This window comes from Lynx rufus, unplaced genomic scaffold (assembly GCF_022079265.1).
Source record: "Lynx rufus isolate CCGP_SWC_20201006 ecotype Redwood Valley unplaced genomic scaffold, mLynRuf1.p SCAF_4, whole genome shotgun sequence".
NCBI lineage: Eukaryota > Metazoa > Chordata > Mammalia > Carnivora > Felidae > Lynx > Lynx rufus.
The window spans coordinates 135,371,376-135,392,362 of record NW_025814856.1 but is presented as its reverse complement, the minus strand read 5'-3'; positions in this window follow the sequence as shown (position 1 = coordinate 135,392,362).

Genomic DNA, 20,987 nt, shown 5'->3' with positions numbered 1-20,987 from the left:
CTAATACACGAGCTCCATAAGGGGTCTTGGGAGGAGATCTAGGAAGGTTCAGTTCCCCATCCAGGAAGCTCTGACCCCCAATTGAGAAAAATATACCAAACATATGTAGAAACGTGAAGAATGACCCTAAATCAAAAGTCATACAAATACAGTCTCCACAGTGCAGAGCTTGATTTATACCCAGGTTATCTCTTGCATGTAATAGTATGGATGTATTTTCTCAGTGGTGGTGCCATAGGGTCAACTACACATGCATTAAAGTCAGACATGTGAAAAGAATAATAAATTCTAATCTTCTGTAACTAAGGTAATGTTTTCCATGTCTCAACCCTCTGGCTAATTGGCTGGAAGTAAAACAGGGAATTTAAACTTGCCCATTAACACGATCTTAGTTTTTCTATTTTAAAATAATCATACATAGGGTCAATGCAGTCTCTTTTTTGGTAAATTCCTCATCTTTCAGGATTTATCCATTTTTCTCTCATGTAGTGGCATTTTATTCCAAAGAGAAGCCTATGTGTCTTTATGCCACGAAGGAAAGGGTCTTTGGTCCATGCACTGTCACCTGAGATAACAAATCTAATTTCCAAATGATCAAAATAAGGAGGATGATGCTGGGTGCAGTTAATTTATAAAGTCACATGTTCACGAGGACTTTGAAAAATGTTAGTACATTGACCTGACCTGAGATTTCAGATTGTGGCTGTTTATTCATTTATAAGGCCCTAAAATGTCACAGCAATTATAAAATCCTATGGTCTATTTTAAATTAATAACACTGGCTATGGCCTTAAGATCATTTATGTATATTCAAGTTCACATATATCATTATTTTAAACACATTGTTAACCCTAAATACTTTTGCTTGATACCCAAATTGCCTTTGGAATAACAAAGAAAACCATTTACATATTTTGTGCCCTATGAGAAAATGTCAAGCCAATTCTCACAGCACCATTTTGCTGATTTTTGGCATTGCTTAGGATACTTAAATGTGAAGCACAATAGGGTAAGTAGAATTTTTCAGTCTCTGCTTTTAAGTTTGAGTTAATGGATACCCTCAAATAATGAGACATTTCATTTATAAATGATCTATGAGCAGTGGGGGAAGGCATCAATCAACTCTAGAAGAAATTTTAGAAGAAAATTTAGAAAATGCCACTGAATTTACTTAGTTATCTGCCAGAGCTAATAAGTTTTTCAAAGTGTTTTTCAATAAGACAAAAAAGATTCCTTTGTGGTAGAATTTTCTCTTTATATTTGAAGGTGAAATGCACATGATTCAGTTTTTCCTCAAATGCTTTAACTGTTTAAAAAACCTATTTCGAGATATTTTCTTTACTCTCTAAATTTAAACAATTTTTTTTGTAAATTAGAATAGTTGCAAATGCCCTTTTGTGAAGAAAGGGTCACTATAGCAGATATGAGACTTCTATCTTTAGAAAGTCCTGCTTGCAAGGTTTGCCCTTGCAGATGCCTGAGAATTTCAGGGGTTTACCCACCATTCCCTAACTGGTAAGGATGATTTACTCTCCCCAGACTGCAGCACAATGTAGTTTGTGCTGAAAACCTTTCTTTATGGGGGTCTGGAATTTTGGTACATACCAAGCAGAGAATGTCTACATGACCAACCCCCATAAAAACCTTGGATGCTGTCTCTAGTGGGTTCTCCTGGGTACAGGCAGCACATGCATGTTGCTATATTTTCTGTTGGGGAAGAGCATGCTCTGTGTGATCTTTCATGGGAGGAGTGAGTGTAAGGAAGTCTTCACATGGATTCCTCCAGATTCTGCCTGTGTATCTTTATTTTATGATGGGCTGTATTACTTACTTACTTACTTACTACATTGCTATTTTAATATGCTGAATCCTGTGACTCCTTTTAGAGAATCTCCAAACACAGAATGGTCCAGGGAAAAGAAATCCTAATACCCACACCTTTGCAATATTTTACAATTTTTTTTAAAGAAACAAAAATAGAAAAGAGCAAAAAATAAAATAGAAAAGAGCAAATATGCCATTACTCCTGGTTTATAGGTTCTTCGTCACAAAGATTGATTAAATTTTATCTCTTCGTTCTGACAAATAGGTCAAACTTTATATTTTTTCCCCAGTGTTACAATAGCAGCGTTTCATAGTCCCTAAGATATGACAGGACATCAGAGATATCTAGTTTCAATATAAGTACTGAATACACAAAATGAACGTGCAGAATTTAAAAAGAAATCCTGTTGTGTGAATGGCATAAATTTTAATCCAAATAAGGTTAAGAGTGGCCCTTTATAACTCTTGGGCCCAGAGGGGGGAAAAATGTAGCTGGGCTGGTAAATTTGTAACAGCTGGCAAGCCTCCGTTGCCAGCTGTTATTTTAGATTACTCAGAGTCCTGGCTCTATGAAATGTAATTCTGCATCTCAGAGAACTTCATTTCTTTTTCATTTTCTTGGGCTCATTAAGTTAGTAAATGCAAAAGGAAGTGTGACTTAAAAGAGCCTATGGTAGGTATGATGATGAATAACAAGTCAGAAAAGCAGACAGCTGTAGCTCGTGGTGTAATGAGTTTTAAGCCGATGCCTTAATGTTGCCAGTTAAACTATTGTGAAAACTTGCCATTGACTAATTGCGTGCTGGCTTATTTAGAAGGGAAAGTCTGCAAGCCAATTAAGTAAATCTGAAATGGTTGTATTCCCTGAGCTGTCTCAAAGTACCTATTTATAAGTATGCCAGGGCTTAGGATACATTTTTAAAATGTTAGTAACAGATTTCAAAATCCCATGAATTCTATTTTATTGCATTGAAGGGAATGAAATGCATTACAGATTTTTCTGTAATAGAAAATAGAAATTAAAAGTAAAAGTTCAGTTTGTATAATGTGAAGACTATCTCTAATTGCAGATTGTTTGCTCTTCTAGGCTTCATGACTCATTTCTCTCTTTCACCCCATATTAGGACTAATTATTAGAGTATCAAGGGAATGACAGAACTCAACTAATTTAACCTGACCTGAGAGTGAAGGGAAGAGTTATTGTTGTCTGTAGTATAAGGCATTTACACATTACTTTTCTTAGGGTTTGGAAATGTTATGTGTGATTATAAGAATGTACTTTATTGACTTTGCTGCACAATCAATTCATTTAATCAAATATGTCCACTGGTTATTTTTTAAACCCATTTATAATCAATAATTCCCCCACCAAGGCAATAGGATTCTACACACTTTTTTCCTAACCAGTGAGAAATGCCACTTTTATCCATGCCTTCCTGCATTGTCTTCCCTTCTTGGGGCGCCTGAGTGGCTCAGTTAGTTAAGCATCTGGCTCTTGATTTTGCCTCAGGTCATGATTTCATGGTTCCGTGAGATTGAGCCCCATGTTGGACTCTGTGCTGACAGCATGGAGCCAGCTTGGAGTTCTCTCTCTCCCCTCTGCCCTTCCCCCTCGCTTTCTCTCTCTCTCTCACCGCCCCCCTCAAAATAAATGAATAAATATTTTAAAAGTCTCCCCTTCTTTCCTGATTATTTTCCCTTTAAACTTATGTCTCCTGATCTCTGCCTAAGTCTCCTCATGTTCTTTTCTCCAGTGGTTGACAGAGGAGTGCTGTGAATAACTTGATTGAAGATCTCTATGTTATTTATTTATTTTTATTTTTTAAAGCTTATTTATTTTGAGAGAGAGAGAGACAGAGAGAGCAAATGGTGTAGGGGCAGAGAGAGAGAGAGAGAGAGAGAGAGAGAGAATCCCAAACAGGCTCCATGGTGTCTGTGTGGAGCTGGGCATGGGGTGGGGCTGGAACTCTTGAACCTTGAGATCATGACCTGAGCAGAAATCAAGAGTTGGATACTTAACTGACTGAGTCACCCAGGCACCCCTTATTTTTAATTTTCTAAATGTTTATTTTTGGGAAAGAGAGAGAGGGAGAGTGAAAGAGGTAGAGAGAGAGGGAGACAGAAGTTCCAAAGCAGGCTCTGTGCTGTAGGTGCAAAGCCTAACAGGCTCAAACTCACCAACCATGAGATCATGACCTGAGCTGAAGTCAGATGCTTAACCCACTGAGCCACCCATGTGCCCCCTCTCTTTTATTGACATAATAGCATTCTCTTTACTGTCTCCCTTCCCTAATTTCCTGGCTACTTTGAGGAAAAGAACCATGATGCTGAACCCTCACCCACTACCCTGATTTGTAAGTCTTGTGTGATTCATCCACCATACCCAGTTTTCTCCTTTCTGTTTATGTGCAGGAGAATGTTCTTCATGCTTCCAGCCAATTCATGGATCTCTCCTTTACCCAGCTTCTCTCTCATTGACTGATTTTATATATATATATATATGTATATAATATATATATAATTTTTATATATTTATAAAATTTATATCATATATAATTTTTATATATTTATAAAATTTATATCATATATATATGCACACACACACACCTTGCTGCAAGAATTATATAACACAAAAATACATTTTATTTTTATCTGCTCAGAACTAAGAAAATCAAAACCGAATGACATAGATGTATATGTCCTCGAATTTCCTCCTTCTTACTGGTTTTATCATCCATACTCCTTTAGACAAGGCTTAATGCTGTAGTTCAGTGAGCCCTAGTCTTCAGTCATTTGCATAGGGCCTTCATGATTGTCGCTTTTTCTGTATTCCTCCTTTATTATTATTATTTACTTAATGAGTTAATTTAAATCAACTGACCAGATAGTGTGACCTATTTCTAATTTGAATAAACTCACTACCTCTTGTAGCCTTTGTCTGATAATATTTGCACAATTATGAAGTTAATGTCCTGGTTATAATTTATAATATACATTTAATTGAATAACATTTGAAATATGAAATCATTATACACATCTCTGGCCACACTAGAAATTATTGAACATGTGTGTAAATTATCCATTTCTAATGTTTATTCTTCTGATGCATTATTTCCTTTATTAGAATTCTTCTTCCCCATCTCACCATTATAGGTCCCCATTTATGTCCCTTCCTGCCTTTATGATCTGGCTAAAGTCAATTCCCTGAACCATTCTGTTGACTCAGTCTTTTTCCTTCTGTAGTTCATAATTGCACATTATGATATTCTAAATTTCATTTAGTTTTATTTTCTAGTAGTTCAATGGTTTTACACAAGTATTTACGGTTTTCTCCCCTCCCCCCTTGGTGTATTATATTCTTTCTCAATGCATATTCTTTCTCAAATGTCTGACCTTTTTGAGGATAGAGATGATGATCTTTTATTTCTATGCTATGTCTCTCCTACCTAATACAAGGATCTATACTCCCATAGACTTCCAATAATGCTGGTAGATTAATAGCTGTATAACAGATGGGATGGGTAACACTGTGATGTTTTATTTTTATGTTTTTACAGCCTAGTTGGAGAAATAGAATCATTTCTATGGCATACAAAATAGGACTCCTTGGTCTTTCAGCCAGAGTAATAGCATGTGTAAAGGCCTAATGCTAAGGGAAAACATGGAGTATTGGAGAAATGCAAAGACGCAAGAGTATCTGGAGCACAGATGTGAGAGCAAAGTGGGGAACGATATCCCTGGGGAGGTAACTATGTCAGATACCGCTTCAGAAACTACATTAAAGCGTCTTGATTTTATCCTGAGTCAGTGGTGAGCACTTGAAGAGTGACGTGTTATATAGGGGCTGAATAGAAGGTACCATATTGAAGAGAAAGAAAGGAAAACAAGTTATGAGCCTCTGCAATAGTCCAAGCAAAAGATGCTGCTGACCTGAGTTAGGATAATGGCTCTGGGGAGAAACGATATGGATAGATTTGAGGTCTATTTAGGAGTTGGAATCTATAGGCCTTAGTGATTAGCTAGATTGACATATGAGGGAGGCGGAGGAATCTAGGGAAACTGCCAGATTTCCAATTTTGGCAATAAGTAGAAAGTTGTCCCATTCATGTGCAGAGCATAGAAAGATCTGCAGACTTAGTGAAGAAAGCAAAAATTCAATACCGCGTGTCAAAGCTGATTTGCTGGTGGTACATACAGAGTGAGTTATTTAAGAGGCAGTTTGACGTGTCAGAAGCTCAGAAGAGAGGTCTGGGTTTGAGGCAAAAATTCAGGAATTGTCAGCATGGAGAGGTATTCAGAGCTAAGGTACAGGAATAGTCCTAGGGAGAATTGGAAGGAGACATGAAGAAAGGACTTCAGCTAGACACCAAAGACCACAATACTGAGGGATGGGCAGAGAAGGAAGAGATTGCCGAGAAGGCCGAGCAGCAATAGTCAGAGGTGAGATGAGCATGGTGGACGGGGAGTCACAGAGCCAAGAGGGTTGTTTCAGGAAGGAGCTCTCAACAGGGAGGTCAAGTAAGAGAGGGACTGGAGAGAGACTATGGGACCTGGCCACATTCTAGTTGTTAGTAACTGTGGCAAGATCACCTTCTGTGGGAATCAGGCCCATACCATGGGAAAGCATCTACTTCAGAATAATAGCATGAAAAGATGCTGGTTCTCCAGAGAAACAGAACCAATGAGGCCTGTGTGTGTGTGTGTGTGTGTGTGTGTGTGTATAAAATCTATGTATATTTCTTTTAAAATTTTTATGGAACATATGAAAAACATATCATATGAAGCAATTTATGAACAAGGCATCAAGTAGATTTCCAAATTATGGGCTTTCCTTATTCCTTTAAAGCCATTCTATTCTGTTGTATTTATTGGGTACATACTATATGCCCAGAAATCTTTGCTGGGAAGTTCTAGGTAATGCAAAAATATAAATGTGATTAGTTCATTGTTCTGACCTTGAGAAGCCATCTAGGATAAACAAAGGAACAAGCACATTCAACAGCTTTAGTAAGAAACTGAAAGAAAATGTTATTAGAAAGGAAAGCTAAGAACATGAAGATGTATCTTCCCATCTCAGTCTAGTGAGGAACTTTGGATAATTAAAAAGATATATCTTTATTGAAAATTTTGTCATATTTGAAAGATACATATCAAAATATTTCAGAGAAAGAGCTAATATTACAAAAACCTTGTTTTTTTATTAAATTTTATTGCTGCAATGGTATACAATAAGTCATTTATAGAGACCATGATATCAAAAAGCAAAATACTATGAGTGTCTATTCATAAAATGAATTTTAAAAAGAAAAGTAAAAGGTTATCTACAAAAGATAAATAAAGAAAGGTTGGTTAGAAAGTAGTCCCTAACATAGCTGGGATAGTGTTTCATAGAAAGCCTTTATTTGGCCAGTCTTTACCACAAGTCTATGGAGGCGCTTATGATGAATTAGTAACTTCTATAGAACTAACACTGTTATTGTTGTTATAAAAGCCTTATTACATAAGTTGCCTTTTTGAACTACATGCACTTGTATATAACTTTTATTAAACAGATATGTAAACAAAAGGATAAGTTAGATACTCTTTTAAGCTTTTTCCTAGACCTAGAATTTTATGATATTTGAAAATAATTATTTTTACTACTCTGGAACAGAGATAACATGGTAAGAGCACATTATGCTAAAGAAGGAAAGAAGTGAGGCAGAGAGAGGGGGGAGGGAAGGGGGAGACACTGGAGGCACTACTGTTATTTGCTTCCTATCTTGGTCATGGGTTATCACACACAGAGAATGAGGCTTAAATCGAGGACAAAGGAAGCTTTCCTCCACCAGTCGTCACAAGGCTGAAGATAGCTGTGACCTTTCTGACACAGAATCAAAAATGTGTTTCTGCTACACCTATTTTCTGCCTGAAGGCGGCTGATAATTGTTAACCATGCATTCATAAGCCCGGGATAGCAATGTTTGGCACATAGTTTTATAATACCTCATTCAGTATTAGGTTTTGAAATGATCACATTCAGAAATAGTTGAATTTGTTCAAAATATCAACTAATGTTTTATTGAGTGAAAGCTTAAAAAAACCAAATTTCTCAAAAAAGTACAAAATCATCAAACTGGTCACACTTTATAGTTTTGTGTTACCTAGAACTTTTCAGTAAAGATTTCTGGGCATATAGTAGATACCCAATAAATACAGCAGTGTGGAACAGGTTTAAGGGAATAATGAAAAACCATAATTCAGAAATCTACAACTTGTTCATAAATTGCTTCATATGGTATATTTTTCTTATGACCCGGAAAAATTTTTAAAGAAATTTCTGTTCCTTGCCAACTTCAGAAGATTTTAAGCACAAACTTTGCAAAATACTTAAAAATAAACATTTCAATTACATTAAAAGATATTAAAAGCTATTTAAATGATGTGCTCTTGAATTCAAACTAATGAGGGCATAATGCCCCCTTGCAGTATCTACTAATATCTTAGGATGCCAAATAGTTAATTCTGTGTGTGACTGTGTATTGAATATCTGCAGCCCCTATTAGATAGTCTCCTCTGTGAAGTCTAAAAGGAACAATCTTGGTGTCTAGCATTGTACACAGTGGGTTCTCAATGCATATTTAGTAACTTAATGAAGAAAGAGAAAGGGAGAGGAAATGTGTTAAGACGAGAGGATTAACATTCATGGAGGATATACTATATACCAAAACCCATCACTAAACATGATTCAGCTTTAAACTAAAGATGAAAAAAGGTTAAAAAGTAGTAATTAGAATATTTATTCTTGCAATGAAATAAGAAAAGACTATAATAAAACAAAACTGATAAAGAGAGTACAGAAACACTTCTTAGAATTCATTATTGGTTTAAATGTGTATAATTGTATGTATTTATAGATTATATAACCACATTTTTTAGTTTCTGTATTTGATACATTGCCATCTTAGGACCTTGCTGGTGGTGGAGGGACTGTCCCTCCCAGAGCTAACTAATTCCTCCACATAGCAATCTAACTCATGTTAGAGTGTACCTTTCGTATGCAAACCAACCAATCCAGAGCCCATATACCAACCACCTCCTTTACTGGCCTCTCACACTCTGGGTCACTATCCACCAGCTCTAATCACTTCAGGATCAGATTCCAGACAACTAGGGATAGCCCCTATGTCCCAGAGCCTGCTGACATTATTTAAAGTAGCCAATCCCAAGCCCACTTATCCTGCCTTGCCTTTTCTTTCCCCCAGAAACCAAAATAAAGGCTCTTGTCCATGTTTCCTCTTCACTGCCTCTGCCTGAGTGAGCCTGATGCTTCCCTGTATGGCCCCACATGGTGTGGCCTGCCTCCTCCTCTTGAGAACTGTGAGTATAGCAAACTGTCTTTCTTTTCAGTGACAATTGTCTCCTGATCTGATAGCCTGAATTACCTGAATAATAATAATACCTACATTTTAAAAATAGATACACCATAAAAAGTTTTTTAAGTATAAATATTAAAAGAGAAACAATAATCATATAATGTGTAATATATACATAACATCTGGTAATTTATATTTTTGCCTTATGAGTGAATTGAAGTTTTCTAAGTGATTACAGTGAGAAAACCCTCTTATTATTTCATTTCATTTAATAAGAACATTAAATACCAGTTTTTCAATAATTTGATTTTTTTTGCCTGTTTTTATCCTTCCAATGATATAATTTACTGATGAGATAAACCAATGCAGATTGATTTACATTTTTATAGGATAATAAAGATTTTGGAAATATACTAAAATTCAAATGATGTACATGAAGAGTATTTTATTCTGTTACTGTGTTTTTGTAGGAAAGAATAATATCTTGTTCCAAATTCAGTTTGGAGTTCATTCAAAGAGGCAGCCTGGATGAAGCACCAAATCAATTTTGTTATGCATGTTCATAATCCCTTATTCACAATTCCAAAATCCAAAAAAGTGTTCATAAGTATGTGTCAAACTCGTTGGTGGCAAAACCTAAACTGACTGGATGAGGTCACTTGTGTCTTTATTCTTCTTAAGGCGAATATTCATACTTATGCTACAGAAATATTAATGTGGTATGGGGGGGATCCTGACCCAGACTATGATGGAAATATTAAATAATATGCCTTTTATAGACTGTCGTATTCTACAATTCATTTAAAAGCTCTGAATTTTGAAATACAGCTATCCCCAAGAGTTTCAGATGAGGGATCGTGGACCTAATTCAGTGTGTACGTGTGTTCATAGTGCTTACACGTATCAGTTGTATGAGCACAGACTGTTACTCCTCCTTTATTTAACACATAATTGTATTCATTATCATGACTCCTGCATTAAGTTTTCTTAATTAACCTGAAGGAATTTAGTAAAGTTACTGGACCAACAGTTTAAGACAGATCTTGATACTGCCCCGTGTGGGGGGTACTGCAGATACAAAGATGACTAGACCCAGTTACTATACTCCAGTCAGGCCCGATGTGAAATAAATAATAGTGACACAGTGCAAAAAATGCTATTAAAATGGTGTTCAGTGTGCTTTTGGTTCAGAGGGAAGGGGACTACTAACTGTCTGAGGGAGTTTGGGAAGACTGTAAGGAAGAGGGGATTTTTGAGAGGGCAAGGAAGGAAAGGCAGTTCACCAGGTAATGAAATGGGAAAGGGCTACTCAATACCAGTACTATTGATCTCAAAACAAAAGGGAAATATTAATGTGATCCCTTGAATAACTTGACATACTATAATTCTTGCCAATGCTCAAACTCTTCTCATTAGTGTTGCTCTGTCACAGCGAAAGACATTTTTAAACTTTTCAGCATCAATAGAAATTCCTAGAGAAAAGCATCCTGGCTTCTGATATGTCTCTGCTTTGAAGCAGAATATGATGCTATTTGCAGGATTCAATAAAATGTCAATGCAGTTTGTATTATCTTCAAGGAGCCACCCTCAGTCCAACACCAAATATGCCTGTCCCACCAGGCTGTTCCTTGGACAGAATGACTGCGAGACATTGAGTACATTTACTCATCCAAAAAAATCACATTAGTAAGATAAATATAGGAACCACTTTCTTCCTCATAACTGTATGCCATTTGCCTGAAGTGATGTGATATTTAAAACTCAGGTTAGAATTGACAGTGCTGAAGTTCAACCTAGTTATTCTCAAATGCTCAACTTCAATAAGTGCCAAAAGCAAAGGTTTGATCTGTTGGTCTCTTTCAAGGGAGAAAGATGACAATGTGGCTTAAGCAATGATGTTAAAGGAAAAGGTTACAGGCAAAACTCTAATAAAATAAATTTTAAAAATCCCCCATTTCCATTTCTATTTTGCTAAATTATTATGGTTGAAAATTTTAACGTTATTATTAATGGTTTCCCTAATTTTGAAATTGAGCCCCTTTTCACCTTGCATTGTGGCTGACACAAATCATTGAGAATCTCTGTACAATAAGTCATTTATAAACTACATACAGGCAATGAGCCAAGAAATATATTTAGCATTTAATCAGAGGGGACCTAGTATATTTCACCTCCTATCTATAAAATGAAACGTATTCAGTTTAATCACCAAACAATGTTAATTCAGAGGAAAAAAAAAGTTGAACCTTGCAACAAGGAGGTGGTTTGGAATAGATTAAAAGAAAAAAAAAAACAAACCAAGAGTTTAGGGGCCTGGTTTCTTGTTGGGATTCTATAACTTCATAATTCCCATAGTTAATGTATACTCATTACTGGGAATTTCAGCGTACTCAAATGTAAAATATAGGAGGTTAGATTATATCTCTTTCCACTTTACATTTTCTGATAACTATCTTGTATTGTAGGTTGTGATCATGTAGGGATCTAATAGTGTTGATACTTTGCTTTTAAGCTAGATCATTTTGCCTCATGGCTTCATTCTTTATGCAAATATTAATAAAGTAATAATAGCTAATCTTTAATAAATGATGCCATTTAATTCAGTTAACTTCCCAATTGTGCACAATTTTTGCAGAGTGAGTACCTAGCTTTATGCCAGACTCACTGTATTACCTAAAGATAATTACAGAATTCTTTGGCTACGAAACAAAACCATTCATCTGATAAAAAATTGTGAAGCCCATACATTTTATACTTCATTTAGGAAACATTATGATTGTGAAACAAAACAAGACAAAACAAAACAAAGCAAAGACAATGAACTTTAGTTAACAGTCCATTTGTCATTCTGCCTATGCCCCTTAGTAAACTCTCATGAGATCAATCCTGTGAAAAATAAAGAGGCATTGAAACCTGTGACAGAGTCTGACACACATGTAAGACCTTACTACACAAAGACCAGGTGAACCAAAAGACTGGGAATTGTCAACACTATACTCTGATTATATCTTTTCCAGTTTTAGAAAATACATTCTATTGCTTTATTGTTAATTCTTGCTCCTCAATACAACTGCCTTTTCCTGAAAACTTCTGACATCATTTTTTAATTCTTAAATTATACTTATTTTGTGCTTAAAACAATTTTAAGTGTTTTATATGTATTTACATGTGTTTATTAATTTAATGATTGCACCACCCTCTGAATGGGCATTCATTTTATGTATGGGGGAACTCAGAACACAGATGTTTAAGTAACATGTACTGGGTCACACTGTTAGAAAGTTGTCAAGCTGGGGTTCAAGGCTAGGGCCTGCAGGGAAATGCCATAAACAACAGCATGCTAGACCACAGTGATGAAGAGCTGCTCGGATATATGTCTGTTTGGTTTTAGGGTCTCATCTATAAATATAGAAGTGTCATAGCTTTCCTATACAGAGCCTGTCTTTTGCAGCAGATTATTTTGGAATGGGAGTTTTTAAAATAAAATTTGTAACAAAATAGAAACAAGGAATTTCTTTACATCTAAAGTGTTTAAGTGTTATGATGTGGTTTGTTAGTGTTAGGGATCAAATGCCGCATGAGTTAAAAGAAGCACTGGTCTTCTGGTCACTCCAAAGACATCGTTTTCAATGGATAAATACCAAAATTGTACATTCATAGTATCCTATCACTACAGGAACTGGAACACATTTTTTTTAACATTTCTGAATATTGTTACATTTCAGGGAAATAGTAAAAAAAGTAGGTATGACTAAGCATCTTACCATTCTAATGAGATATGACAAAGCTTTCAACCTTTTTTAAATGTTGTTTGACTAGATTGTGGGAAAAATGACTTCATAATTTAAAAAATCCATTTGTTATTTTGAAGAGAAATCTCCCTTAAGGGCCAATGGGTTAGGTCCTTAGAGGTGTGAACATCAACTAGTTATTGGCTAATGGTAAGCACATACTCTAAAAACTCATTTCTTACCCAAGCTTGTTGACAAAGGACATGTTGTTAAGTATTTAGTGGGAAACAGTGATAGGCATATCATCACCAGAAGGAAGTACCATTAAATTTCATGGAAACACATTACAGATGGCTGTTTAAAATAATTTAAAACACTGGAAGATTAGTAAAAAATATGGTATCAATATAAATATTTGTTTTGTAGCCCAAATTTCTGTGTGAATCTGTGGGGCATATCTTAAGATGTGTCATAATGGTTTGTGGAAATGGATTTGTATGATGACTGTTAGCTAATTTTCCAAGTGAATTCCCCCTTTTCTCTTTGCTTATACAGTGTTTCCAATGTAATAGACAAATTGACTCACAGTAGTAGGTGGTTAGAAAGAATTACTTCTTGTGTGTAAAAAAAATAAAATCTTAAAATATGTAGATGTGGGAAAATAGTGATTTGAGTTCTTATGATAGAATATCCCAAAGCATAGCTAAATCTTTTTTTTCTTTTTTTATAAACTGTTGTCACTATCAGACTTTACAGATAATCCCACCTTAAAGAACAGATTTGTGAACCTCCAATGCCTAGAACAATGCATCACTATTTTCTTGAATGTTTCTCAAATATTTTACAAAGTCTAATTTTGGGGGATGTGCTACTCACTCAATTGCACAAAACATAAAGCTCATCTTTGGTAAAAAACAACAATATTCATATTCTTTCCTTAGCCTTAGCCTCATGACATGTTTCAGTTGTGAAAATTAAGTACTCTCTATCTGAAAATATCTGGCTGATACTTTATTGATAATCTTATATGCCACGCGATATTATACCAAGTTGGATTTTGAAAGTTTTTAGTAATATTACTATACTACTACTACTAATTGTAATGAGGAAAATCACAACTAAGTAATAATGTTTATATAATGTACTATTTTGACTTAAGCCTTGCTTTGGTTATACATCAATAGACTCAATATTTAGCATTAAGCCTTCTTAGATTTAAGAGCACTTAACTGTTGAAGACTTTTTGTTGATTTAAGATAGAAAAAACACAATATTTTTCCTTTTATGTGTACGATAGCTACAAATGAATAGAACTTCCAAGGTTATATAACCTAAGCTCAGAAACAAAAAACCAATTATGTTAAAAGATGGGAAGTGCTTGGCAGACATCCCACTACTTTTTCTCCCATGCTAATGGCAGACCAATGGTATTCATTGGTCATGGCCAGAGGCAGCCTGAGGCCTTTCCTCAAAACAGTGCTCTGGAAAACCAGTCAGTCAGGGATGGCTCAGGGAGCAAGCCAGATAAATAAAGTTAGAACATGACATCTTCTCATCCATGAGTCTCTCCTATCTGTATCTATAAACCAAATGGATCTACTACATACAAAGTAAGTTGAAGGAAATAAGCTCATAGCTTGTAAGAAAGAAGATGGAGGGATAAGATCACACAGAAGTTGTTTATCTTAATTTTTCCATATTCTTTTGGACCTCAGAACCAGAGAAAGTGTGTCCTTATATGAAGCATCTGTTTTGGGAAGGGAAGTTAGCAAGGATTCTGGCCGCAGGAATTCCTTCCTGCAGGAAATGTGGCCTTGCAAACTGAAGGGCTGGGCTACTCAGAGGAAATCTGCTGCAGTGTTTCCATTTGTAGGCAAACCCTGACCCCAGAGGGTGTTCTTCTGTGGAAGACCCTGGTTAGCTAAGAATAGAAATAGCCTGTGTGCTAGTGAAGCTGAAAATGATTTCCTCTTGTCCTTATTTATTCAGTTTTAGGGATGACTTCCCTTTGTAGTTTATATATTCTTGATTTTTAAGTTTCACTGGTAGCCTGCTGACAAGCATTAGACATTGAAAGCAGCTATTAAATATGAGACTCTTTTTGTGTATGTGTGGGAGGAGTAGGATAAACCTACTAGGAAAAGAATATGGTACTTGATCTATACCAAAAAATCCAAAACAAGCAAACCATAATGTCAAAGTATTGAACCTGTAAGTTTCGCAAACAAGAGTTAAAATGTTTCATTGGGATCCCAAGAATATCCCCACCATGCCTGAAACAATGTAAGCTCTCTTGGTCAGTGTGGGCTGCCATAAAAAAATACCATGGAGTCAGTGGCTTAAATAACAGAAGTCTGTTTTCTCATAGTTCTGAAGGCTGGAAGTCTGGAACCAGGGTGTCAGTGTTGTTGGGTTCTGATGACAGCTCTTTTCCCAGCTTGCATATAGCTACTATCTTGCTGTGTTCTCACGTGGCCATTCCTTGGTATGTGTACTAGGAAAAAGCAAGAGATCTGTCTTTCTTCCTCTTCTTATAAAACCACTAATCCTATTATGAGAGCCCCGCTCTCACCACCTCATTTAACCCTAATTACCTCCCTAGTACCCCATCCCCCAAAACCATCTCACTGCTGATTAGGGATTCAACATATGAATTTGGGGGAAATATAGACATTCAGTCTATAACATTCTCAAAGCATAACTGTTGATTGGTTGATCTTAAAAATCTTGAGTTTTAAGTTTTTATAAAATCCCAATAAGTAATTTGAGAAATATATAAGGTTTTCTACTAAGAAAATCAGAGGCTGATGAGAAAATTTAGAATTTAAGAGGGTACTTTCAGAATATAGTTAGGTGATCAGATATAAAAGTCAATATACAAAAATCATTGGCTTTCTTGATGTTAGCAATAACCAGAATTTCATTCATACTAGCAATAAAACTCTTTTTATATTTAGAATAACTAAATATCCATATAGCAATAAACAGAATTTCATTCATACTAGCAATAAAACTCTTTTTATATTTAGAATAACTAAGAAATATGCCATACTTTTATGAACATGGTACTTAAAAATCTACAAATATAAAGTGCTAGTCCATATTTCTCAGTGGGAAGCCTCAACAATGTAAAGATGCTGACAGGTGGCTCTCACATATATAAGCAAGAAAGACCAGCAATGCTTAGTATGTTCAATTTTTAAAAAAGAAAATAGTGGGATTTGACCTACTAATAAGCAGAACATAGTATAAGACAATTTTTAAAATTTTATTTTATTTTTTATTTGAGAGAAAGAGTGTGTGAACGGGTGACAGGGCAAAGGGGGAGGAAAAGAGAGAGAGAGAGAGAGAGAGAGAGAGAGAGAGAGAGAGAGAGAGAGAATCTTAAGCAAACTCCATGCTCAGTGTGGAGCCTGACATGGCAGGGCTCGATCCCACAACCCTGGAATCATGACCTGAGCTGGAATCAAGTTGCTCAATGATTGAGCCAACCAGGCATCCCAGTATAAGGCAATTTAAACAGTGTATTTTGGCACAGGAATAGACAAACACATTAATAGAAAAAAATAGAATGGGAACCCAGGAATATACAGGAATATAATTTATAGTAAAAATGTCATCTCTTATCAGTAAAAATATTCAAGACTTCTCACTGAATTGTGTTATAACAGTTGGCTATCCTTTTGGGCTAAAAATTGAACTCATAGCTCACATCATAAGCAAAAATAAATTTTGGGGAGATTATTGAGAATGAATGTTAAAAACAAATTATAAAAATATTTGAAGAAAATGTAGACAAATTTTGTATAACTCTTGGTACTGGGAAAGCTTTCCTAAATAATACACAAAAATCATAAATCATATAAGAATGTATTTCTAACTTCAACCACATAAAAACAAAAATCTTTCTGTGAGACAACAATAAGAAAAGTTAAATGATAAGCTTCAGACTGGGTAAATATTTACAACATATATAAAAGATTTGCAATATGCAAAGAGTGACTACGTATGAATATGCAAAACACAAAGAACCAAATAGAAGGTGGAAAAAAGAAACAAAGGATCATTTACAGAAGAAATACATATGACCAAAGCATATATAAATTAGGCAATATTTACCAAAATTTAAAGTAAGCTTAATCTGTGCCTTACAATCTACTTCTAGGAATCTGCCCCACAGAAATATTCACTCATAGTCAGTAAAATATACTTAAAAGGGTATTCTCTTTTACAATAGCAAGTAGTAGAAACAAAATGAATACTATTAACAAAAGAGAGAATAAATATAATTCAGACCATTCAATTATTATACAGAAAGAGCCAGATCTATATCTATTAAGATTAAATTAGAAAGTTCTTTAAGCCCCACATGAAAAGAAGTTGCTATAGCATAATAGAATCATATGTAAATATATATGACCCACATATGTATAAATACATTGTGTCTATATATTTTTCATTACACATGCTTTTGTGTGGATTGACTGTGAGAACATATGCATGTGTTTTTTGTTTAAGCAAATACATATACATATATATATGTGTGTGTGTGTGTGTATATATATATATATTTTTTTTTTTTTTTAAATCAAAGAGAGTAGTATTCAGAGAAGGTCAGCCATGGTGGCTCAGGCTCTTCCTCTCATGACACAGAACTGCTTCAAGGAGGGTGTGGGAATCACATGTCTGTCAATAACGTGGTTTGAGCCTCTCTCTACTTACATTTTCTCTTGACCTCTGGCTGTGCTGCCAATTTTTCTTTTCTTGGGGGTGTTGAAATGGACAAAAAGGAAGTTCTTTAAGACTGTTGAGATTCTTGTTATGCAAAAGTTGCATTGTTGGAAGGGGTTTTAGATATGATCTAATGCAACTCCCAAGCTTTACGAGGAATTCTGATTTTTGAGATGGCCAGGAAACGTTAATGGGAATTTCATATTTCTCATGCTTGAGTCACATCCCCTTATCCAGAAACCTGGGAAAAGTTTACCACTGAAAACTCAATTACGGTGGTTCTATTCCTCTAACGTTAAGCCAACAATGTAACAAGACAAAAAAAAAAAGCAGTTTCATTCAAAGGAATAAAAATCAAAAAGTACATTTCAGCAGATAAATTAATGCTGTGATGCCCTTTGATGACCCACAAAAAGTGTCTTTCAGTGTTATTTCAATTCTCTATATTAGGAACTTTTAATCCATAAATTCTGCTGTATTACCTTCTATCAGCTCTTCCCAGCACTGGTCTGGTTGGTTTATCTGGTTGGTAAGGAGGTAGTCAGTCAGCAAAGTTGGTATGTTTAAGCCATGTCACACTCTTTTAGCCAGGTCCTGTGTATCCTAAGAGTCTTTCAAGAAACTCAACTTGTCTCTTTAGAGATTGGCAAGCAAAGTCCAGAAACCTCTCCTTCCAGTTTGGTAATTTTTGTCCTTATTGAGTGCACTGCTTTGGCAATAATGTGCCCAGTACCTTTGCTCAGAGCTTATCTGATTTTCATTCAGCTAAACTGTGTTCTCAGATGTATGTCCCTATAAAGAGACCACCTCTCCACTTTTTGAACTACATTATCCCTTGGCTTATGTTGGCATGGATTGTAGCTCTATGAGATCAAATAGGCTACAATAAATTCCACTGGACTCTTGAGTTGCTTTCATTTGGTCCTTGACTGAAGAATTCACAAATTGTGAAGTCATGATTCCTTCCTGGAGCTCTAGGCTGACTTCCTATGGGGGCCTATGTTCCATTCTAACTGAGCCAAGCTTCCCATACTGTAAATTCCAATTAAAGCTCAGACCCTTGAGACAGAGGAGGTTAGGAGAGTGACTCTTCTAACATCTCCCATCATCCACACATTTTCAGAGCATGCTTGAACTCCTGGACCCAAGGCCAGTATAATAATTTCATAACTTAAAAAATATGGTGTTTTAATTTTTTTAAATTTCATGTAAAACTGAAAGCCACTGTCCTGGAAATGTTCTTTGCTTTTTAAATTATTTAATGTTCTTTTATCTTTGTATGTTTACAATGGAAGGAAATAATCCTACTAGCTGCCAGTGAATGAGGGAGGAGAGCAGAGCTGAAGAAATTAGAGCTACTGTTCAGCAGAAGCTTCTATAGTCTTGTTTGTTTGATGTGATGGCTACTGGACTCACAGAAATGCACCTTCTGTTTATGCTTCCAAGTGTTCCTTTTATCTTTAGATAAAAGTGTACAAGGGAAGTTGCCAAAATTAGTCCACCTTTTGGGCCCAGGCCACAGTTAAACTTAGATGTAAAAGAGATCAAAGAATTTCCATTTTGATCCAAATAGCTTCAGCCCAGCAGTGTGCTGGTGGCAATATGAAATGGCTAAATTCTTTCTGCTTTGGAACATCTAAGCAGTATAGATAGATCTTCCTCGATTTATGACTGGGTTACATCCCTATTCCCCATAATAAGTTGAAAATATCAGAAGTTGAAAGTGCATTTAATACACTTAACCTACTGGACATCATAGCTTAGCCTAGCCTGCCTTAAACATGCTCAGAACACTTACTTTAGCCTACAGTTGGGCAAAATCATGTAACACAGAGCCTATTTTATAATAACGTGTTGAATAGATCATGTAATTTCACTTAAAGTGAAAACCAGAATGGTTGCTTTCTTAATTTTTAAAAAAATGTTTATTTTTGAGAGAGAGACAGACAGACAGAACGCGAGGGGGGAGGGGCAGAGAGAGAGGGAGACACAGAATCCGAAGCAGGCTCCAAGCTCAGAGCTATCAGCACAGAGCTCAACGCAGGGCTCGAAGTCACAAAACGAGATCATAACCTGAGCAGAAGTTGGACGCTTAACTGACTGAGCCACCCAGGTGCCCCTGGGAACATAATGGTTGTAAGTGGATTGGTTGTTTACCCCCATAGTCATGCAGCTGACTGGGAGCTGTGGCTCACTGTCACTGCCCAGCATTCCAAGAAAGGACCATAGCACATATTGCTAGCCCTGGAAAAGATCAAAATAGAAAATTTGAAGTATGATTTCTACTGAACGTGTATTACTTGTGCATCATGGTAAAGTCAAAAAGTCACAAGTCAAATCATCGGTGAGGGGCTATCTGTACATTTGAAACTGCGAGGCACAAAAAACATGCATATCTGCTTTTGAAATGACTCCTGCCTTTCAGGAGCTGACAAAGAAACACTTGTGTAGACCTCACTTCAGAATCTCGTGGGAAGCACCCAGGTACTCCTGAAGGCTGCCTCAGGGGATCTCTGCAATTGGACAGTTTCTCTCCTTTCCCCAGCAGAAGCGGAAGCATGGTTTTTCTATGCTTCTTTTAGTCAAACTGTTGAAGATTCTTCTGGGCAAGATGACAGCAGCTCCCTTCCCCCTCCCTTTTTTCTATTGCTTTCAGGTTCTGAGCTTGGCAAAGCATCACAGTGGTGTCCTCTGAGGACGTAGGAATAGACAGATGACTGTTCATCTCTGTGCAGGAGTAAGGTCATTAAATTATTTATTACCCAAACCGTTTTTGTGAGTGAAAGGGGCACTATTAGTAATGAGACCTGGACAACTGGAATAAGCTGTGACTGCTGGCAAATTGGGATTGTGGTCACCTTGTACGTAGGGGAATGGGTGCCTAAGACATCAATTTTCATGCTTCTTTTCCTGTGCAAGACTGGACATTTTCTAGTCACTCCTTTAGGTTATTACAGGCAATCATTTTCTGTGTTTGATAGCAAACACAGCAATAAGAAAAAAAAAAAGGATAATAAATTTCCGTATGACTCAGAATATAGCCCCCTTGTTAAATTATATAGCTCCAGAATAGATTTTGTTGCAAAGAATATGTTCTGTAAAAATCCTTTAAAGAAGCCTTTCAAATGTTTGTTTTTTTTAGGATGCCACACCCACTATTTACAAAGAAAGTCTTGAAGGGGAGCAGCGGGCCCCTCAGGCCACTTCTAGCAAAGAAATGTACATTCAGTACCAACAACACAGAAACGTTGTTGTAACTACACCCAAACTATTTCTTGTGTCCAACATATTTTCGTCTTCAGACTGCAATTGGTTTGCTGTTTCCTTTCTGTTTGTTTTACCACTT